The sequence below is a fragment of the Populus trichocarpa genome, chromosome 19 (assembly GCF_000002775.5).
Source record: "Populus trichocarpa isolate Nisqually-1 chromosome 19, P.trichocarpa_v4.1, whole genome shotgun sequence".
In the NCBI taxonomy this organism is placed as follows: Eukaryota; Viridiplantae; Streptophyta; class Magnoliopsida; order Malpighiales; family Salicaceae; genus Populus; species Populus trichocarpa.
The window spans coordinates 15,135,608-15,147,419 of record NC_037303.2 but is presented as its reverse complement, the minus strand read 5'-3'; the positions used below and the strand labels follow the sequence as shown (position 1 = coordinate 15,147,419).

Genomic DNA, 11,812 nt, shown 5'->3' with positions numbered 1-11,812 from the left:
CTGGGTGCTGAAAATCTTCCAAAATGTTGAGTTAAAATCCTGAGAACTTTGTCATCATGACCTTCTCATCCTTCATTTAATCCAAGTGTGGACTTCTAGTCCCTGAAATTTGTCACGAATCTCCCTGTTCTTCATGTCACACAATCCCTTCTTATAATTTCTCTCTTTTTTTTTCTCAGTGGTGAACTTGGATCATACTAACACCACCATTTTTAGAAAAGAAGGCCAGAAATCATCTATAATTAGTGTTGGGTTGCTGATTCGAGATAGAAAACGAAGACAATGGAGATGTCTCTCTCACCAAGCATATTTTTATTCCCTTCACATTAACCAATCGCAACATTAAATTAAAAAAAATGATATCTAATGCAATAATGAATTGAAATAGTTTTGGTTAAAAAAAAAGTTTCTATTTTTTTAGAGGTTGTATTGCAACTCATAATTAAAAAGGTACGTCTATCATTAAATAATTTAACTCGGCCTTACAATATAGTTCGAAAACAAAAAATTTGAAAAATAAAATTCTCCAATATATATGTGTGTTGATATGTTATTCTGCCAAAAAACAGAAAAATAGAACAAAATTCAGAAATCAAGAGCTCAGATGCGCTCGCTTTCGTCCGATGATGATCAGACGGTAGTGATAGACCCTATCATCACGTTGAGCACAGAGGTCATCACAGCTCAGGATTTGCACCAGCCGGGAATCGAACCCGGGTCTGTACCGTGGCAGGGTACTATTCTACCACTAGACCACTGGTGCTTGTTGATTCTCTTCAACAATATAAATATAATTAAATATATTTCGTTCTCATCCAATATTAATCACCAGCTAGAAAGTAAACACGTCATAAAAGAGTGACATTTCTCATAAGAATTTAGAATCAATCATTGTTAGAAATTACAATTACTAAATTCAGCACTATTGCTTAGATTGTTAGTCTTTGCATTCGAAATAGCATAATATATACTCCCTTAGCTTTATACCAGATTTGTTGCCCATACTTGGCCGCGGCCTGGTTAAATATATATTTTTTACATTAAAAAAGAATACTAAGAAAAAAACAATTTTTATTCTGAATCATTAGTTCAATTAGTAATTTAAATAATATAAATAAAAAATAAACTAATAAAAAAATAACAACAACAAAAAAGTAAAAAGAACCTTATCTAAGTCCATCTACAGTATAAAAACTCAAAGTTAAAGAATAAAATTGAAAAAAAAAACAAAAAAACCTAGTTAAATCGAGTTAACTCGCAAACTCCCGTGGCTATAAATATTGAGATAATTTTATAGAAAAAAATAAAAAAAATTTGAAAATCTATTTCTAATAAATCAAATGAGAACATGATAACTCTATATTAAGCAAAATAAAAAGGATAAAGATGAAGCTCAATCTCTAGAAAATAAAACATTGTAGGATGAAAAAAAATACATAATTAACAAAAGGTTAAAAAAACTCGATCCGAGTCCACTCGGGTCCAGATGAAAAATCTTTAACTCAGTCTTGATACTAGTGCAACCATGTTCGAAAGTAAACTAGATAAAATTATGAAACTCGATTATCGAACAACAAAGAATGAAAACAAAAAAAATTAATTAAAAAAGAAATGGAAAAAAATTTGAGGAGCAGACTTGAATTACTAAAAAAATAATAAAGATAAAATTAAAAAATATTTATAATTTAATAAATTATATAAAATTTAAATAATAAAAATCAAATATAAATAAAAAATAAATTATAAGAGCTACTCTGAATCTTTAGAGGGCCGGGTGCTAAATTCAAATAATGATAATAATAATAAATTGCTGTCACGCCAAACCATTTAACTTACTTATTGTATTCATAAAATTGGACAATACGATGAGATAGGCTATTGCTATTTACCTAGGCCTATATAAAGATTGTGTCCCAGCAGATCACTGCAACATCTGTTATAACTCTCTTTGCTTGTGCTTTTATAATTCTCAAACAATCTTCTAAACCTGAAAGTTTAAGATATTATATAAAATTTTAAAATATAATTTTTATTATTTTCTAATATATTTTTCAAGTAAAATTCCATTTGAACTTGAAACTTGTATAGATCCACACTATTTTATAGTTGATTTTTTATCAAATAAATAAAAAAAATAAGATTCGAACTTGTGACCGCTTGATCATCAAGACTAAAAACCATCTAAATCTAAAAACTTAAACTGTTATTTTCTAACAATAATATCCTTCTCCCATTACCCTTATTTGGCTCTCCTTATCACCTTCTTGCATCTTTGTTCTTTAGGCTGGTTTCTAGCATTTTTTTTCCAACGGTAAGAGCATATTGTTTGTTGAGGTTTAATTTTTCTTAATTACCTCGCTATCATTTTATTTATCATGTGTTGGATTAAGTCCCAATTATTCATTTTTTTTTTATTTGGTTCTTTCCTTTTCTTCGATGCAAATGACGCGTCTCACTCACTCCTATTAGGGCAGGTGAAACCTTCCTTTCTGCTCTTTTCAGCCTTGTTATTGAGTGTGGCACTAATCGATCTATACTCTGCATCAGCTCTGAGTTTTTTTTTTTTTGTTTTTCCAGTGTGCATTTTATCTACAGTAAGCATTGTGTCACTTTGCACTGTGCTGGGGTGACATTAAGCTAAATGATGCTAGTCCCCCTTCTCCAACTCGACTATTTAACTTGATGCATGGCAACTCTCATTTCGATATTTTTCATCAGCTCGCTCATGCTCTTTCAAATGCTTATGTTTGACTTTTTCTTGAGATCTATCCCACTTTTCCAGGTTTATTACTTGAACCAAACTTTAACATGTTTCGGTCTAGCCCATTAATTAATGGTTAGGTTCGATTTTGCAATGGTCGGTTGTCGTTTCATCCCAATAGCTCCTCTCGAAAAACAAGAGCTTAGCTTTACTTATTTTTCACTTTGAAATTTACATGCCGTGTGCAGCAATCCCTCTTTCTCTGTCATTTGCAGGGTGTATCTAGCTATGAACAAATGTCTGAGCTTTTTGAAGAGGCTGCATATGCGCTGGTTTATTTTTTGGGACAGTTGTGAAGCAAGCAAGCATCGCTTCCTTCTACAAACAGTCTATTTATGTTAACTATATGTATACCTTTTCTGTTATGTTTTGAATTAATTACAGACATGTATCTTGCCAAGATTTTCATACAGGTTGAGAGCAAAAATTTTGATATTAAAATGATGTTGGGAGTTGGAACCTCATTTGCAGCACATAGCAGTTGCTCCTCTCCTGATCATACTTCCCGTGCTAGAGAGTCAGGTATGTCTAGACTTGTTGTTTTCTATCCCGAAGAAACACTAAATAAATTTTATTTCTCATTACCTGTAATAATAATATAAGTTGCTTAAATTAATTTTATATGTTTGTAATCCCACTTACCCAGACTCAAAAGCTTTAACAAATGTGTGTGTTTATATTTGGGGTGGAGGTTAGTTTTTGTGGTTGAGTTTTGTGCATAAATGGGTTATACCCTACCACAACCTCAACCACAAAAACTAAAATAAACACACCCGCACATCATAACACATAGTGAATTAGCCAAAGAACAAGACTGTCCTACAATTAAAAGCAGCTCACGTTTCCAGAACTGGTCCGCGGAAACTCCAGGTTTTATAGTTACACTCTCTTTAGTAATATGGTATAACTTAATTAGTCAGGTTCAATGTTCCATAAATTTTAAGGTCATTGAAGGATTACATGATCGTTAATTTTAGGATTCGTGGGATTAGTCGAGATACACGCAAGCTAACCCAGACATCCACGATACTAAAAAATAAAAATAAAAATTATGCTCTCTTCTGTACTATAAAACATTGAAAAATTAACAAAAATAAAATAAAATTGTGGCCCATATGTCCACGATAAGCTATTTAATGACATTATAGATATTTATTGTATCTCAAAGTTGGTTTAATCTTTTATTAATTAATAAAGAAACTCTTATTTATTTATTATTTTTGGATCAACATCAACATATGATGTCATAGATGACTAAATTTTTCATAGCCTTACATCACACTTTAATTGGACCTAATAGCACATAATCCTTGTATTAGTAAAACCAAATTATTAAACCTCCATTTCTATGATTAATTAACAAGTAAACAAAAATTATTATTTCTCTCACTTCGTTTGTTTCAAATATTCGATTATTTCTCTTCATAAAAATGTCCAGTAAAGCCTTAATTCTTTTGAAGCAAACACAAGAGAGATGAAGGGTTTGATACTAATATATTATCATCACCATTAATTACTGATTCCATAATCATGCTTGTAATTAAAAACCTCCATTAATTAATTACTTGATTCTCCACCTATTATCTGAGGTCCTCCATGAACAACACCAGTTGGTGGTGGGCTCTATTGTCACGGTCCAGCCATCACTGTGGCCCCACGTTGCCATGGAAATGAAACAATGAAAAGTCGTTCTCGGTAGCAATAGTAGACATGTCCTATGTTTTTCTACATTCAATCCAAGTCACCAGCTAATGGCAAGCTAGGTAGATACATTGTTTCTGTCATTTCATTTTCAACACATGGATTATGTAGCATTTTTCTTGGGTAATCTCTATTGTTCTATAGTACTTCACAAGTGAAGAGAAGGTTATATATATATATATATATATATATATATATATATATATATATATATATATATATATATAGTAATTGAACCCAATTAACTCGTCCCATGACTGAGTAAATGATTTGTTAATGAGTTTTGCGTGTTAACTAGATAAATCAAAATAACATCATTTTAATTTTTTAAAAATTAAAGAATAAAATATAAAAGTAAAATTGGGTTTCAACTGGGTGGGTTGTTAGTTGAGCTACTCAGATTGAAACTTCGGGTTGATTTTTTTTTTACACCTAGCCCCTCGTCAAATCAAGGTAGGTTTAGAAGCATTGCATTTAGTAGGGGTCTGCGCTACGTTGTAGGCTATGTCTATTTTTTTAACATAAAAAAAAATAAAAAAATCCCGCAACAAACATAAGTCATAGGCCTAACTAGATCCAATATGATGGCTTCATCTAATTATATGATATAAAAAAAGGAATAATAACAAATGGACTAAATTAAAAAAAGAAGATCATGAGGACCTACATAAAAAGAACGCTTGGTAAAAGAAAAAATAATTATGAACCTCAATTTCAAGACAACTCAATGTTGAATAATGAAATTAAAGTTTTTTTTTTAAGAAAAAAAAACAAAGTAACTGAGTTAGTCAGAGTTGGCATGCCAAAATTATGATTCGGGTCATGATGGTGGGATAACCCTATATAAATAAAATTGAGAAAAAATACGATGCTCAATTTCCAACCATTCAAATATAGAAGGATGAAATTGAAAAAACATACTTATTAATAAAAAGAATAAAAACACCAACAAACTTGACCAAGGCCACAATAAAAAAAAATATATTCAATCTTAAAAAAACAACCTGAAAAAAGACCTTAGTCACCTGACCTAACATGCCAAACCTATGACCTAGATTATGAGACCAGAATAATACCTTAAAAAGTAAAGTAAAGAAAATCACGAAACTCAATTTTCAACAAATTCAATGTTGAAGAATGAAACTTAAAAAAAAATAGATGTAAAAAAATCTAAGAGAAAGACCGATCGATCTCAGCCCGGGTTGACATTTCAAACAAATGGTTTGATTCATGAGACTGGGATCATCTTCTCGAAAAAAAATTACAAAGCCCAATTTTTAACTAACTTAATATCGAATGATGAAATTAAAAAAAAATTTAAAAAAAACCTAAATCAATATATATTTAAGCAAGGGGACATTCGCCACCTGACACCGCGAGGGTCTCCATGCACAAACAAAAAAATAAATCATAACGACCAATCCCATATCAACAAATTAAATATTAATATACTAAATAAGACAAAAAAAAATTAAGAAACCAAAGAAAACTCAAGGAAAAAAAAAACCACTATATGTGAATTATTATTTGCAATTTAATAATGATATAAAAAAATAAAACAATTACTGCTAAAATTCTCCAGTTAGAAGTGGATTGACTTACTTTACGATGGTGGCTGCTGTGCAACGTTTTTAGCACGTTTGTAAGAAATTCAAGCAATAATTGTACGAGAACTCCAATTTGTGTTCGAATAGGTTGTCTTGTTGCACATATATTCTGTTCTATGCAGCCTACAAGAACTTATTTTGTGCTATGTAATGTTTGTATTGAGGAAGCTAATGCCTTTGGTAAAATTCCATTTGCTAGATCAAATGATTATGAAGTAACACGCTGGCAGTTCGTTGAAAAATTATCCAATAATGCAAGTTAATGGCTTCAATTAGTGCTTATTGAGTCATGTTGTTCCCTTCTCTTCCTGTGATAATTTTCCCTTTTCCCAGGCCGTCTAGAGTTTTTTCATGAATTTATTTAAATTTTCAACCTGGGTAAATTACGGTTGACACAAATGATTTATTATATATATATATATATATATATATATATATATATATATTAGGGGCTAAAATAATTTTTTCATGAGATTCAATTGATATTATCAAATTAATTAGGATTAAATTGGTCTTCTCACTTTTTAGCACAATAAATGACTTGATTAGGGGTAAAAGCAAAAGTATTTAACCTTGTGTTTAAGGGCTATTCAGTGTTTTCAATCTTTTCAAAATAATAAAATAACTTAAATACCTTTAAATTCAAAATTTACTTATATAGCTTAATTCCAAGAGCTTTTTCATATTTTCATAATGTTTTTTTTGTTTGTTATAATAAGAAAGATTGAGGGGTGATTTTTTTATTTAATAAATATAAATATTATTTTAAAAAATAGTTAATGCGTGCATTGCAGGCATCAGTGTGTTGGTAGTGCTTGTGCACTTCAGGCGGCGCGTACGGCAATGCCCACTGGCCAAACACCATCTTCTGAGATAACATTGGAATCTCCTCGGTGGCCCCTCCATGCCCAAGTGGTGCGTGTATTCAACATAGCTCCAATTTGGTGTTGAGGGTCTTTTCTCTTTCTCTTTTTTTTTTCTCTCTCCTCTTTAATATCTGAGTCAAACGCTTTAATTTTTCAAAGTAGCCATTCAATTTTTCTCCTTTAGATTCGATCAGAGTTCAATTGATTACTATTTATTTTATTTGAAATAATTTATAAAATTAGATTTTTTTTTCAATTTCATCCACCTTTGATTTTTTTCATTTATCATATTTGGTTCTCATTTTTTTTTTTAAACTTCTTCCCTCATTCTTTCATTTCATTTAATTTTTATATCAGATTCAGTCTTTATTCTTTTAATTGCTATTTATTTTGTTTTTTTTTTATTTTAGATGATTGAGAATTTTTCTTCGTGATTTTTTTGGGTTTACATTCTATGAGGTAATTTAGTCTCATTATCCGGATCACGAGTTTTGAAGATTAGCTTGATTTGACTTCAATATATTTTTTTAGGTTTTGTTTTTAAGAAAAATTGATTTTTTTCAATTTCATCTTTTAATGTTAGGTCTCTAACTTCGTGATTTTTGTCATTTTCTTTCTATAAAGTTATCTTGATCTCATATCTCGAGTTATGGGTTAGTCGAGTTAACCTAAGTTGATTCAAAGTTTTTTTTTCCTAATATTTTTATTTTATGTTTTTTAGTTTTGTTTTTTATTATTTAGTTTGCTTAAGAATTTACCTCACATGCAGGCTATATGTTTAACATGCTCACAAGAGTCATGTTTTATTATCTTTGATTGATAAATAAATTAATAAAACATACATGTGCAGATATAAATATGAAGCATAAACGGCTTTATATATATTTATCAACTTTCAAACAATTACATTGAAAAACATACATTCAATGCATTTACATATTTCATTTGCAACGAGGGAGAAACAAAATTTTCTTTTTCTTTTGAACGACAAACAATAGAGTGATATGAAACTTCATCCAGCCCAATGAATTCAGGTAAGTTTTATGATGAATTGAGATACAATTCAACTTTTTAAAAAAAAAAAAAAATTAAAATAACATCGTTTCCAATTAAGTAATCCAACCCATGACTTAAATCTAAGAATAAAATCATGCATGAAGACGAGTTTTATAACTATGAGCACGTGTTTTTTTGCTCATCAAAAGCAAAAGAGAAGAAAAAAGGTAAATGGTAAAGAGAAGTGTGCGTGGTAGGCAGAGATCTGGTCAATCACACTTTTAGATTATACTCTTTTTTAATCAAATTAATTAAGATATAAATTAGAGATAAAAAAAAAAAACAATCATCTTGACGTCAGGAATAGAATATGCTGCTTAAAGAATCAGGGAATAGGGAAGAGGTCCACAATGATTAAAAGAACTATTCACAAAAAGAGGATAAGAACAAACTATTAATAATTAAGTGGAAAGAAGACTCTTTATGTCATGCAATTGATAAAGAATATTAAAGACGAAATTGACAACGGGAGGCCATAGCTTTATTGTCAATCCATCACAAAAGTAGTTTGGTGAAATGAGATCGTGGGCATGCCCTAAGTTGATGTAGCCATTCAGCTCAGGAAAAGAGGGAGGGGGAGACACAGAGAGACGGGTGGCTAAGCTGAAAGAACTTAACAGCGTGCCCGATTAGCTTACATGGCTCATTATTATCAATATATTAAGGTACTAATCAACAAAACTAATTAGTTTAAACCCTAAAAAGGAAATATTTATTTGCTTTTATCCCTAAAAAGTGAAACACATACTTCTTAGCATGTACAAGTGTTTATCTCTGCTAATCTAAAATGATAAAAAAAGAGAGTTGAAGTCTATTAGTATTTCAGGAAATAAAAAAGCAAAACAGATACAAAAGACATAAAAGTGTTTGTTTGGCACTTTGGAAGGAATGAGGTAAAAATATAATATAAATATGTTTTTGTACAGCTTTAGAGTGAATTTTTGTTATTTCAAAACAAAAAGAATATAAAGACATGTCTAATAATCTATCAATATTGTCTTTTTTTTTCTATATCAAGACAGTAACTAAATATTATTTTAAATTCTTCGATCCCGGATTAATTTCAACATTTATACAAACCAAACACTTAAAAAAAAATTTGTCTCCTAAATAGCATTTGTTTATTGTCTAATAACAGAACAAACAAAGACAATGATCTCAAACCATCTAGGTGGTGACCCAGTGGTAAGAGCTTGAGACCAAGAGGTTTGCTCCCTCTGTGGTCTCAGGTTCGAGCCCTGTGGTTGCTCATATGATGGTCACTGGAGGCTTACATGGTCGTTAACTTCAGGGCCCGTGGGATTAGTTGAGGTACGCGCAAGCTGGCCCGGACACCCACGTTAAACTAAAAAAAAGACAATGATCTCAAATAGAGTCATTGAAGACAAAAGGGATATGTCCCCAAGTATTTCATGTTTTAAGAGAACAAAAATTCATAATTTAATTGTTCTAGAGATATATTTACGTTATATATCTTTTTGTTTTTTGTCTTTTTAATCAAATACTTTTTTTTTTTGCATTTTTCCCTTCTATTCTAGGATACTAAAAACTTTATGTTCAAATTAATTTCCACACCTTTGCAAACCAAACACTTTATTGTAAAAATAATAATAATCAAAGATAGTAGATAAAATTCCATGTACCTACACCTATATCACAAGTAGACCAAATAAAAATGTATTAAAACTTGTGGAAAATCATTACTAGAAAATTAGTAAATACCAAGAGAAATGATGATAATTAAATACATTTTGTTATAAATTTTCGATGGAAATTGCGACAGAGAATTTAAATCGGTAGTTTCTAACATAAATAACGACGAATTATGTTTCGTCTATAAATATCAATGGAATTGATAGAGCAAGAAATGAAAAAAATAAATTAAAAACCATCAGCAATTCTGTCGATAATTTGATTTACCAATAGAATTGCCTTAAAAAACTTTCATATGCAAATGTTAATATGTTATAATTGACAGCTCTTCCCTCCTCCTCCTCCTCCTTCTCTTCCTTCAAAAAACAAAATATCACCCCCCCTTATTAATCACAAAGGACCTCTTAACCCACCATCGTCAATCTACATCTATTAATAGTGTTAGCATCGATCGTTGAATTTTTTTGTGAAGCTTTGATACATAAAGAATGCAAACCCGTCCACTTCTTGAACTCATTTATGTTTAATGTTAATTTGTTGAGATTTATTGTATTTTTTATAGTTTTTTTATATATTTAAGTGTTTCATAGCTTTTTCCTAGCAAAATTTATTATATGATTTATATGCTAGGGTTTGTTTATGATATGCCTATGGGATCGGCTAGAAAAACGAGGTCGGATTGTATTGCTTCAACTTTAATCACACAACAGTCTAACCCAAGCCAGTCGATGCTAGAATTTGAATTAAGGATCCTAGAGTAGGTCAAGAAGCGAGTAGCCAAATTAAAAAAAAGAAATGATAGCCAAATTAGAAGAGAAAAATATGACACATTGGGAGAAAATGACGGAATATATGGCTTTATATTACCCTACTCCGCATTTCGGTTTTTTTGGCTCAGGATTCTCCACCTCCATCTTCATCTATGTAACGATGTATTTATAGTTGTAAAATTAATATTGTAATGAATATTAAAATTAATAAAATTTTAATGTTCATTAAAATTGATAGTGTTTGATTTTATTGTGATAGAGATACTATCACAATAATTTAACAATTACTTAACTAAAAAAAACAAAAAAATTACTAATTTCCTAATAGAATCATTGATGGACAAAAAAATCTATCGGTGATTATGTCGGAAATAGAGATACTATTTCTTCAGGAAATTACAGAATAATTAAGAAGTTTTAGAATCTTGGACGGAGTTAGTCATGATATTCTATCATCAATTCCATCACCTAACCCATCGACAATACTTAGATTGTACGTACCGACAAATCAAGTGACAAAATACGTCATTGGTAATTTATTTAGCAACGAAATGATCAAAATAATCTGGTTGGTGCATTTTTTTTATTTAGTGCCAATATTTTTGTTGGCCTTTTCATCAATAATTTGTAACCCCGAAGAAAACACCACCGACAAAGTTTTATTAAGTTAGTGTTTAATGAGCTTGTTTTATTATTAAACCATGGATTAGACATAATCATCTAATTGAAAATGGCCCATTGGTATTAGGATATCATTTAATTAACATAAGAAGATACACCTTTGATGGTTTTGCAGATTTTATATGATTTTTTCTAACATTAATGTAACTTCAATTCTTAATTAATTAGAGTCAACTTTGCTAATCCATTTTGTCTTGTACATCTATGTACAATATTATCCTATGAACTTTAATTCAGCTAATTAGTCAATATTTTAATCTTAGAAAAGATTATAAAAACGTATTAATAATCAACCTCAAGTTGATGTTACAATCACATGAAAGAGTATTTTAAAAAAATATGGGGTATTCATTTCGTGAGTGCAACCTATATAACTTGCCTCGTGCTATAATCTGACATTAGTTTAAGTAATTTAAGATTAAAATTGCTTAGACCTAAGATAAAAAAGAAAAACAGAAGAGGAGATTATAATTATCATTTTTTTTTTGGCATCTCTCACATCACTTACCCATCTCTAAAAACTTAGTCTCAATTGTATCCTCATATTTTTCAAAAACAAAAATCAAATGATTTTTCCAATTAACTACTTTTTTTTACTAAAAACATCAAGCTTTATACAAAAAAGATAAATTTGTATGCATAAATATAGGATTTTTACGAAATCTATTTACTGCCATGGACTGAAGGTTCAGTTGAGAATCCTATGAATCATTGGGA

The 11,812-nt window shown here is 30.0% G+C and overlaps 2 non-coding genes across 2 annotated transcripts; both read right to left on the bottom strand.

Moving 5' to 3' along the window:
• Positions 1–596: 596 nt before the first annotated feature.
• LOC112325398 (small nucleolar RNA snoR114) lies at positions 597–686 on the bottom strand. The gene has a single exon (XR_002979453.2). It is a non-coding gene; the product is annotated as a small nucleolar RNA snoR114 (small nucleolar RNA).
• A 6-nt stretch (positions 687–692) lies between these two features.
• TRNAG-GCC (transfer RNA glycine (anticodon GCC)) lies at positions 693–763 on the bottom strand. The gene has a single exon. It is a non-coding gene; the product is annotated as a tRNA-Gly (tRNA).
• Positions 764–11,812: the final 11,049 nt, after the last annotated feature.